Consider the following 9,886-nt stretch of genomic DNA (forward strand, 5'->3'; position numbering starts at 1 on the left):
ACACAGGGCCACTAAGATATTAGGGGTTTGGAGCAAATATCATTCAAGCATGGCTGAAAGAGCTGGTATTTTTTAACGTGGAGAGATCTCTCTGGAGAGGCAGAGGCGCTTACCAATGTGTGTAAGTACCTGAAAGGACTATGAAAAATGATGTGGACATATTCTTAGTGATACACAGTGAAAGGACAAGAGGCAATGAATACAAACTGTAACACAGGAAATTCCATTTAAACGTAAGAAAAAAATACTGTAAGGGTGGTACTACATTGTTGTTACAGTCTGTTTCACTGTTCAGCTGACAGTAGCAGCAATCACTTGAAGCAGCTTGATGCTTTTTTCTGGTTGGCATCAGTCAATCAGGCTGTCTGCGGTGCTGCCAAAACATTCTATATTCCCCCCACTAGAGTGCACAAGAGTTTCAGAAGTGGAAATCCAGCGTCTAAGTGTTGTATGTTCAAAACTTCATTACTTCTGGGAGAAAATCCAGTTTTAATTAAAGTCACCATGTAATGAAGAGCATGACTGTGCCAGTGATTAATGACCCTCACTGTTTTACAGATAGTACCAATTCTGAAAAGAAATGGTTTCAAATTGTAAATTACTTAATATAATAGTGTCTGCAGTGCCAAAATACATCCTACCAGCTGGGGGGTGGGGGTGGGGGTGTCGTGGTGAGGGGGGGAATAAATTGAGAATTGGACTGTTAATCTTAATACAACATTAATTGCTGAAGATAAATTATGCCAGTGTCCTTGATGGAGAAATTAGGAATTCAAATGCTTACCTATAAAGCATTTGACTAGCATAAAGAAGTTACATGCAGAATATATTTTGAAACCCACCTACTTGCTGCCATTTAGAGTATTAACATTTCATGTACATGGAGTTGTATTTGCTTTAAAAAGTCCATGCCTGGGACTATGGTTATAGGCTTATCACTTATATAGCACATGATCCTGATCTTGAGGATGGGTTTAATGAAGTCTCTAAGATGCAGGGCGGATGTATCCACTTTTTCCTTACTGTAGGCACTTATTCTTATAGTCTTATTATGGTCTAGTGTGAGGCATTGCTGCCCATTCAAAGGGGGTGGAACTAGATGATCTTAAGGTCCTTTCCAACCCTAACCATTCTATGGTTTTGTGATTCTATGATTCTGTGATTTGTCAGTATATCCAGAATAAAGTGTTGCATCTTCTAGAGCGTAACTAGCACTAAGACCAGAGACACTGAACACTAACATAGCCATGACGGTGACTTTCTACATCTTCTAGAGAGCTAACAATAAACAAATGGTCTTAAGGCTCTTAAGTAGCAATATATTGCTCATTTTCACCCTATCACGTGACTTCTAATGAAATTATAGTGGTTGTCACACTCTTCTACTGAGGTCACCTTCAGCAGGAAGAATAAAAATCTGCCTGGTTCCCATCCTTGCAGAGCAAGTTTTGGTTCTCAAAGGACAGATGCTTAAAGACAATTTTCCAGCAACAGCTTCCTCCTTTTCTGCTACTACTTTATGACTGGTTTATTTGCTTTGTTTGCACCAGGATCCATTACAGCCACCATCTGATTTAGGAATTCTTCTGATGGTAACCGAAATTAGGGCAAATATCCTGGCAAATGCTGACATAGTTTGAATGCTGTCCATAATAAACAAAGAGCTAAAATGATAATAATTGATCCTGCAGTACTCAGGGATGATTTTTGATCCTTTCTGACATTTGATGCAACTCATGTGGCTTCCAAGTGTTCAACGGGTGTCAGTTACCTGCTGGTAACTAGTAACTAGTTTTGAGAATATTGTTTGGCATTTGCTCCGTGTCTGGATATAACAATCACATTGGTATTTTATGAAGCATGTAGTCCTTTTTACAGGTCATATTTGGACTGCATATTGTTATGAACAGCTACTGGTACAGCTAAACAATGAACTATTGCCCCTCAGGATGGCTTTTAGATGAAATGTCATTGGTGGCAATATTTTTCTTTTTTCAATATTTTATTAAAATAACATCCTCTCTCTTTTCTCATGTCACACTTCCAGTCTACAGAATGCCATTATTTACCAACGCCTTTTTTCATTTACAGAGTTTCTCTCTTCTGAAAAATTCTGCTCAGGTTATTCTTTTCACCCTATGTGTTTATTATAGTTCCACTATTCAGAAGCTGAAAAGCATATGCTGAGATGGATTTTTCAAAGCTTTTACATTAAAAGAGCAGACTTGTCCACTCTGCTGTAAGATATTTTGATGAAGTAAGCCAGTATTGGGTTTTTTTGCATTCAATAAACTTACTTATTTTCTAAGAAAACTTGTAACACCAAATGAATAGGTTGTTCTAAACCACAGAAAGCAAACTCAGAGTTCAGTTTTGTTTCTGATATAAATGAAATTATATAATGGCCTCCAAGGATATCATTAATATGATGTTAAATTCTGGTTTGAAAACATTTAGGAATACAATGATGTGGTTGAAGCACTGGACTGAGATTCACATGATCATCTGTTCCACTCCCAGCTTTGTGACATTGGATATATTTGAATCATGTGATTTATTTATATTGCTTATGTGCTTGTTGTAACAAGACTGTCTTAGGTACAGGAAAAGTGGGCAGCTGAGTAGAGTAGTTAGTAGCAAGTAAAATCACAAACTCCAGAAAACAGGAATAAGACATAGATGTTCTGGTACACCAAGCCAGGAGCACAGGTGAAAAGTGGGAATTGAATGCTGGCAGAACTTTGTCAGACTTATATTAAGGTCAAGTAGCTCTTCCAGCCTTGTGTCTTGGCCTCCTATAATGCTTGATTACTTCTATGATTACTTGGGCTCTCCCACATGATATTGTCTCTCTGTGCTACTCTGTGGATTTGCTAACAGCTTTTATCACATCATGTAGCAGAAAGAAAGGTTGCAGAGATAGGAAAGCTGATGGTGAAAATACTCTGGGGAACACCATTTCTCCATTTATACATATTTGTAAACATACCTGTGCAAATTTCCACATCACGAACTCTAAATCCTGTAAGCTTCATTCTTTTGTTCTTCTTAAATAAAAATAGCAACAAAAATATCAAAACTTAATCTCTTGATAATCTATTTAATAAAAATAGAAATGAGAGAGAATAATCCAAAGTTTAAATCTTTACAACACATATCAGTCCAAGCAAGCCAGAACCTCTAAATCTTAGGAGTGTAGTAGAAACATAGATCAGAACTTCATTCTTTGTTAGTGACTAATACATCATCGTGTTGCAGAGGTTTCCCGCTTTTTTATTGGAAAGTCTCTCCCAATATGTTGTGTTATAATTGCAGAGTCATTACGAGTAGATTCCCTGAAATATTAATGGCAAATATAGAATCATAGACTCATAGAATAGGGTTGGAAAGGACGTTAAGATCATAGAATCATAGAATCATAGAATAGTTAGGGTTGGAAAGGACCTCAAGATCATCTAGATCCAACCCCACTGCCATGGGCAGGGACACCTCACACTAAACCATGTCACCCAAGGCTCTGTTCAACCTGGCCTTAAATACCGCCAGGAATGGGGCATCCACAGCTTCCCTGGGCAACCGATTCCAGTGCCTCACCACCCTTACAGTAAAGAACTTCCTCCTTACATCCAAACTTCCCCTGTTTAAGTTCTAACCCATTCCCCCTTGTCCTATCACTACAGTCCCTAATGAAGAGTCCCTCTCCAGCATCCTTGTAGGCCCACTTCAGATACTGGAAGGCTGCTATGAGGTCTCCACGCAGCCTTCTCTTCTCCAGGCTGAACAGCCCCAACTTTCTCGGCCTACCTTCATACGGGAGGTGCTCCAGTCCCCTGATCATCCTCGTGGCCCTCCTCTGGACTTGTTCCAACAGTTCCATGTCCTTTTTATGTTGAGGACACCAGAACTGCACACAACACTCCAAGTGAGGTCTCACGAGAGCAGAGTAGAGGGGCAGGATCACCTCCTTCAACCTCTGGTCATGCTCCTCTTGATGCAGCCCAGGATACGGTTGGCTTTCTGTACTGCGAGCGCACACTGAAGCTGGCTCATGTTCATTTTCTCATCGACCAACACCCCCAGGTCCTTCTCCACAGGGCTGCTCTGAATTTCTTCTCTGCCCAACCTGTAGCTGTGCCTGGGATTGCTCCGACCCAGGTGTAGGGCCTTGCACTTGGCATGGTTGAACTTCATAAGGTTGGCATCAGCCCACCTCACAAGCATGTCAAGGTCCCTCTGGATGTCATTCCTTCCCTGCAGCATATAAACCAAACCACACAGCTTGATGTCATTGGCAAACTTGCTGAGGGTGCACTCAATCCCACTATCCAATTGATTCGGAGAAAACTCCAGGAACAAACTTGCCAACAAAGTTTTCAAGCTGACAAGCAGGTATTCTTTATTGAGGTGCCAGGAAATACTGGGGATAGCTCCTCCTAACGCGTGTCCCTGTATTACTATACAAGCCATCCTTATATAATCCCTGGGCATACATACATTACATCATTTTCCACGAAGTTCCCTGCATGCGTACAGAATTGTGGTGGTGGTCTCTGAGGGTTGTTTACTTCTTCCAACAATCTTCATCACTTCTGGCAGCCTTTGTAGTACACGCAGTAGATACTTATACCAGCTTAATTGGTTCATTAGCACCAGAGGCATAATAATCCTCCTGTTCTCCTGCTTATCAGTTGGTTTATCTGTAGCCCATCCTGGACACCTACCATTCCCAGATACTCTTTATCCCTGTATCCTGTTCTTCTAGACTGTTTTTCTTAAAACTAGTCAACTACATCTATTTATCTTGTACAAGAATTCTCAGTATGTTCTTCAGCTGTACTCTATTTTTTTCTATGAATCATGCACCTCAGTAATTTTCCATTGGCATTGTTACAAAGACATCAAACTTAACATTACTGATTCTAAAGGTTTATATATTCCATTTTTTAATTTTGTGCCCCCCCCCTTGTCTCAAATCTCCCTTTTTCTGTCCTGTAGCAAATTCTTTTGCAACACTTTATATACTACCATTGCCGTCTAAAGTCTTTTTGAAATAATTTCCCATTTCTACTTGATGCTTGATTTCATTTCTCTTCCAATCTTCATAATTTATCATAGACAGTTTGCAATACCAGAAGGAACATTGTATCATACCACAAGTAATCAATATTAAAATAATTAACATCAGTATTCCTGCAACCAGTTGCCTTAACCAGGAGAGATTAGATAACCATGAAGTTAACCCTTTCCATATTTTTTAAAAAACCCAGGAGGTGTCATCCATGGCCATTTCATGAAATATATTAGTCTGTTTCCAAAATTCCTCCAGATCTGTTCCAATTCTGCCACTTTGGTCTATATAGGAGCAACAACTTTCATTGATCATGGAATAAACCCCGCCTTGTGATGCCAATAACATGTCTAGAGTCATTCATTTTTGTAATACCACCTTAGACAGGCTGGTTATCTCTTGTTTTTCTGCCTGGATTATATCAATGTTTTTACTTTCCATTTCCTCTATGGTTGCTGAGATATTTACAATTGCTTTCTCTAATTCACTTACTCCCAAAGATGGAATTAGCCCTCTTACAAAACTATGAAATGCAGTGTGCCGTTCAATAATAAATAGGGTTAAACCCTCACTTAATCCGTTTAGCAAAACTTCTAATCCAGGTCCTGGAAGGATACCTGTTGATAATAGTAAAGTTGGGTATTACAGCACCTAAGGTGCATGCCCCCTTCCAGTTGGGAGCTAGAGTCTTATAAGCATTTTCTCCACATAACCGATACCATCCTTTCCCTTTAGAAACGGGCCACCACTGGACTACGATACCATCTGTATTAATAGTATGATTGCAATTTGAATGGTGACCTACATCTGTGGCATTTAAACAAGCATGATCTCCTATCCTGGTTCCTGGTGTAATACATCTTTGTGCACAGGTGTAATATTTATTACCTGGATTAGGATTAACTATTCCCAATTTTAACCTTTCCTTCGAATACAGATTGCTAGTGTTCACCTACACATTTGTCCATGACACAGTTGTGTCCCACTTGTCTCAAATGTCAGCGACAAAGATGTTGAACAAGACTGGTCCCAACACCGATCCCTGAGGGACACCACTCGTTACTGGTCTCCAGCTGGACATTGAGCCATTGACCACAACTCTTTGCATGCAGCCATCCAGCCAGTTCTTTATCCCCCAAGTGGTCCATCCATCAAATTGATATCTCTCCAATTTAGAGAGAAGGATGTCGTGTGGGACAGTGTCAAACGCTTTGCACAAGTCCAGGTAGATGACATCAACTGCTCTACCCCTGTCCGTCAGTTCCGTAGCCCCATCATAGAAGGCCACCAAATTGGTCAGGCAGGATTTCCCCTTAGTGAAGCCATGCTGGCTGTCACCAAGCACCTTGTTGTTTTTCATGTGCCTTAGCATGCCTTCCAGGAGACTGCTCCAAGATTTTACCAGGCACAGAGGTGAGACTGACTGGTCTGTAGCTCCCTGGGTCTTCCATTTTCACCTTCTTGAAAATGGGGCTTATATTTCCCGTTTTCCAGTTGTCAGGAACTTCATCTGACTGCCATGATTTTTCAAATGTGATGGCCAGTGGCTTAGCAACTTCATTTACCAGCTCCTTCAGGACCCACGGATGGATTTCATCAGGTTCCATGTGTCTACCAAGTGCCTGTCATGTCTAATATACACTGAAGTAAAATCCCCATCTCCAGAGATCTCTGAACTGAAATACACAGCAATTAAATGCAGAGTAATTGAATATAATTCAATTAATAAATAATGAGTGTCATCTCTATGTGGTAACCCAAACTAAAAAAAAAATAAATAGTTCTGTTCCCTGAAAAGCAGTTAAAATTCAGGTCCAGGCTATCAATTGCCATTTTGAATCAGGTATCAGGTGTATGTTTTTAGAGAGCAGTTTGTCATCCAGTTATGTCTTCCGAGTCTTGTTTTAAAATATGTTTTTTTATAACTCTGATGAGGATACAGAAAATCTGTGCTGACAACAAATAAGTACATTCAGAATTCAAAATACATGTTGTATACAAAGGGTATAGAGTATGAACAGACAGGGAAAGCTGAGGGGGAGAAGGCTTCAAACTCTTTTTGTATTTGAAAAGGACTTCTTACGTTGTCAGTGAGATGGTTGAGCCAATTTGTCCGTAGAAGGAACCCAGTCCATTTTCTCAGAATGTTTCTGAAGCTGATACAAATTTTTAACCCTTTTATGAATGTGCACAGCTCTGTCAGTTCCTTCCTACTTCTGTCTCATTAGTAATATCTAACAAACTAATTAAAAATTTACCTTCAGATAGGACCTATTTCTTTGCCTAAATATAAATGCATCCTTTGATGCTTTGTTCATATGGTGTTAAAATTGATTTACTTTCCTCACAAGTTCCCCACAGTAAACCTTTTTCTTTACCACTATCTCTGCTGTCACTACTGGCACATTTAGGATAATTACATTATCTGTCATTTCTAACTGGTAAGATCCCAGGATTTCTACCAGTGAGATTAGTGAAAGTTGTATAATGCTTCCCAGAAGTAACCATCTACTCAACTCCCTTTTCATTACAGCCTAATTTATTCTGTTGTTTTCTGTGCCTTACATTGCTTCCATGGATTTCTGCTTTATGAAACTTTGACATTAATGTAGTCCATTCTCCAACTACCTCTATGGAATTTCTTATTATTTTCTGTAAAAGTTCTTCTGAATAACTACTATAAAATTAGTTTTTAGTCTTAGATTAGCTTTTCTATATATCCTAAACATATTTTTCAGATTATTTTAAACTAGCAGCATGTGCTATTCTAAAAAAAAAAACAAAAACAAAACAACAAACAACCGAAAACCAAAACCAAACCATACCAAAAACCCAGGCAATCAACCAGCCAAACCCTTAGAACTCAGCAAGATACTTTGCATCCATGGTTTCTTTTTATCCTTCCACATTTTAAAGCACTAGTCTCATTGCTGAAGGCCCCTCTTCTCCCTTTACATTCTTTTCAATTGATTTACTCCGAAATCCTCTCTGGTGTCTACAAAAAATAGAAGAAACACATAATTTTCACATCCTCTCATTTTCATATATATACGTTCTTTTGTTTCAAAGTTCCTTTCCCATTTCTAAAGGAATTTACCAGCCTGCCACTGTGACTCATTTAAATTGAATACACAACTCCTGCACTTAAAAACTAATTAAGTAGCCCAGAATACTTAATTCCATCGAGGGCTCCTGCTTTACTTAGGAGCATACAACTTCCTTAAAGCAATTTCTGGGAGGAAGAAAGGAAATTAATGAGCTCTTGTCCCAGAAGATTTTCTCCTGTTTCCTTTACGAATATTGCTTGGACCATTAAAATTTATAGAAATAAGTATGAATTAAACATGTATCCATACCATGAAGATAACAATGAAAGGAAAAATTCTAAATTAATATAGCCAAAGTTAGCCCAACTGAAGAATTTTCTAATAGAAGCAAGCATATAAATTGTCCTGTGCCTTTAATAGTTTTATTCAATGCTAGTTCAATTAAATGTCTGGGTACTGAAAAGAAAAAGGCTATTGAATACCCTTTGCTATTGTTAAATTTGCACAAAATGACTGAGCTCCATTTTGATACCATCATAGGGAAAAAAAAAAAAGAAAGAAAAACAAAAGTTGAACAAACTTATTTCTTATAAATTGGCCTATATGACAATTTTATAATTAGAGCTCTGTAGAGTACACTGTATTCAAGGGCTTAGTGATTCTAAGTAAACCATGCCTACCCTATTGGGCCTTCTAAAGGCTTGAGAAGCCTGTTAACATGAGCTCTAAGGGAGACTGCTGGAACTCCCCATGCTGGCCTGTGCTGTGCACTGGTGTTTGTTAACAGCAGAGATGGCATTCCAGCACGTCAGAAGATTGATGATTTTGTTTGTTACGCAAAATAAAAGGTGTCACAGTATAGGAGGGAGGAGAAACCTCTCCACAGATGGGATCTCCACAGTGTGCCATGGGAAGATCATCTGTCATCTGACGCTTCACAAATGTGGAGTTCCCAGCCTCTGAAAGGTCATAAGATTTATTTGCTATCTATATTCCTCTTTTTAGTCAAAATTCAGAACAAGCCTAAGAACAGTCGGGCAAAAGGGACTGACTTGATTAATCATGTTTCTGTCTTCTTTTTGTCGTGGAAGAAGATACTCATGTAATAATTTTACAGTGAGCTTTCTGATTCACTGCTTTTTCTGTATATCAAAAAATACTCCATAGGCAACTGTGTCCAAATTGTGACACTTCCTTAGACATTAAAAACCTTTCATTTTGAGAGATATTATTAAGCTTACAGTCATCTACATAGTTTACAACTTATTCATGAACACAAGCTTCAAATTACTTAGAAAAACATGATTTTAAAACACCTTATTTACTTTCCTTGGTGTTGCTCAGCCTGATCTCATATATTCAAAAAGATTATATGAATTCCTTAGTTACTTTAACTAAGATTCCAGATCAAATATTTAGAATTTTTATTAGTTAAAGAAGAATACATTTTTTTATAAAGAGATAATGTAACTGGATTAGAAAAGTTTTACCGTGAAGAAGCAGCCAAATATTGCGAAGGTCTTTATACATGCACAGCTAAAAAAAAAAAAAAAAAAAAAAACCTGTTTTGTTTTGTTTTCTCAGAAGTTCTTCAGGTCTTATTTCCTTTGTAATAAACAGTGATGTAGGATGAAATGAGCTATGCAGAGCTGGTTTGGGTCCTTCATTCTATCCACTACAGCAAGCCACATAGCCTAGACAACTACAGACAAGTAGCTAGAAAATAGTGAAACCAACCTGTGACAGTTATTAAGCTAGTCTTTGAGAGCCA

This window comes from Lathamus discolor, chromosome 6 (assembly GCF_037157495.1).
Source record: "Lathamus discolor isolate bLatDis1 chromosome 6, bLatDis1.hap1, whole genome shotgun sequence".
In the NCBI taxonomy this organism is placed as follows: Eukaryota; Metazoa; Chordata; class Aves; order Psittaciformes; family Psittacidae; genus Lathamus; species Lathamus discolor.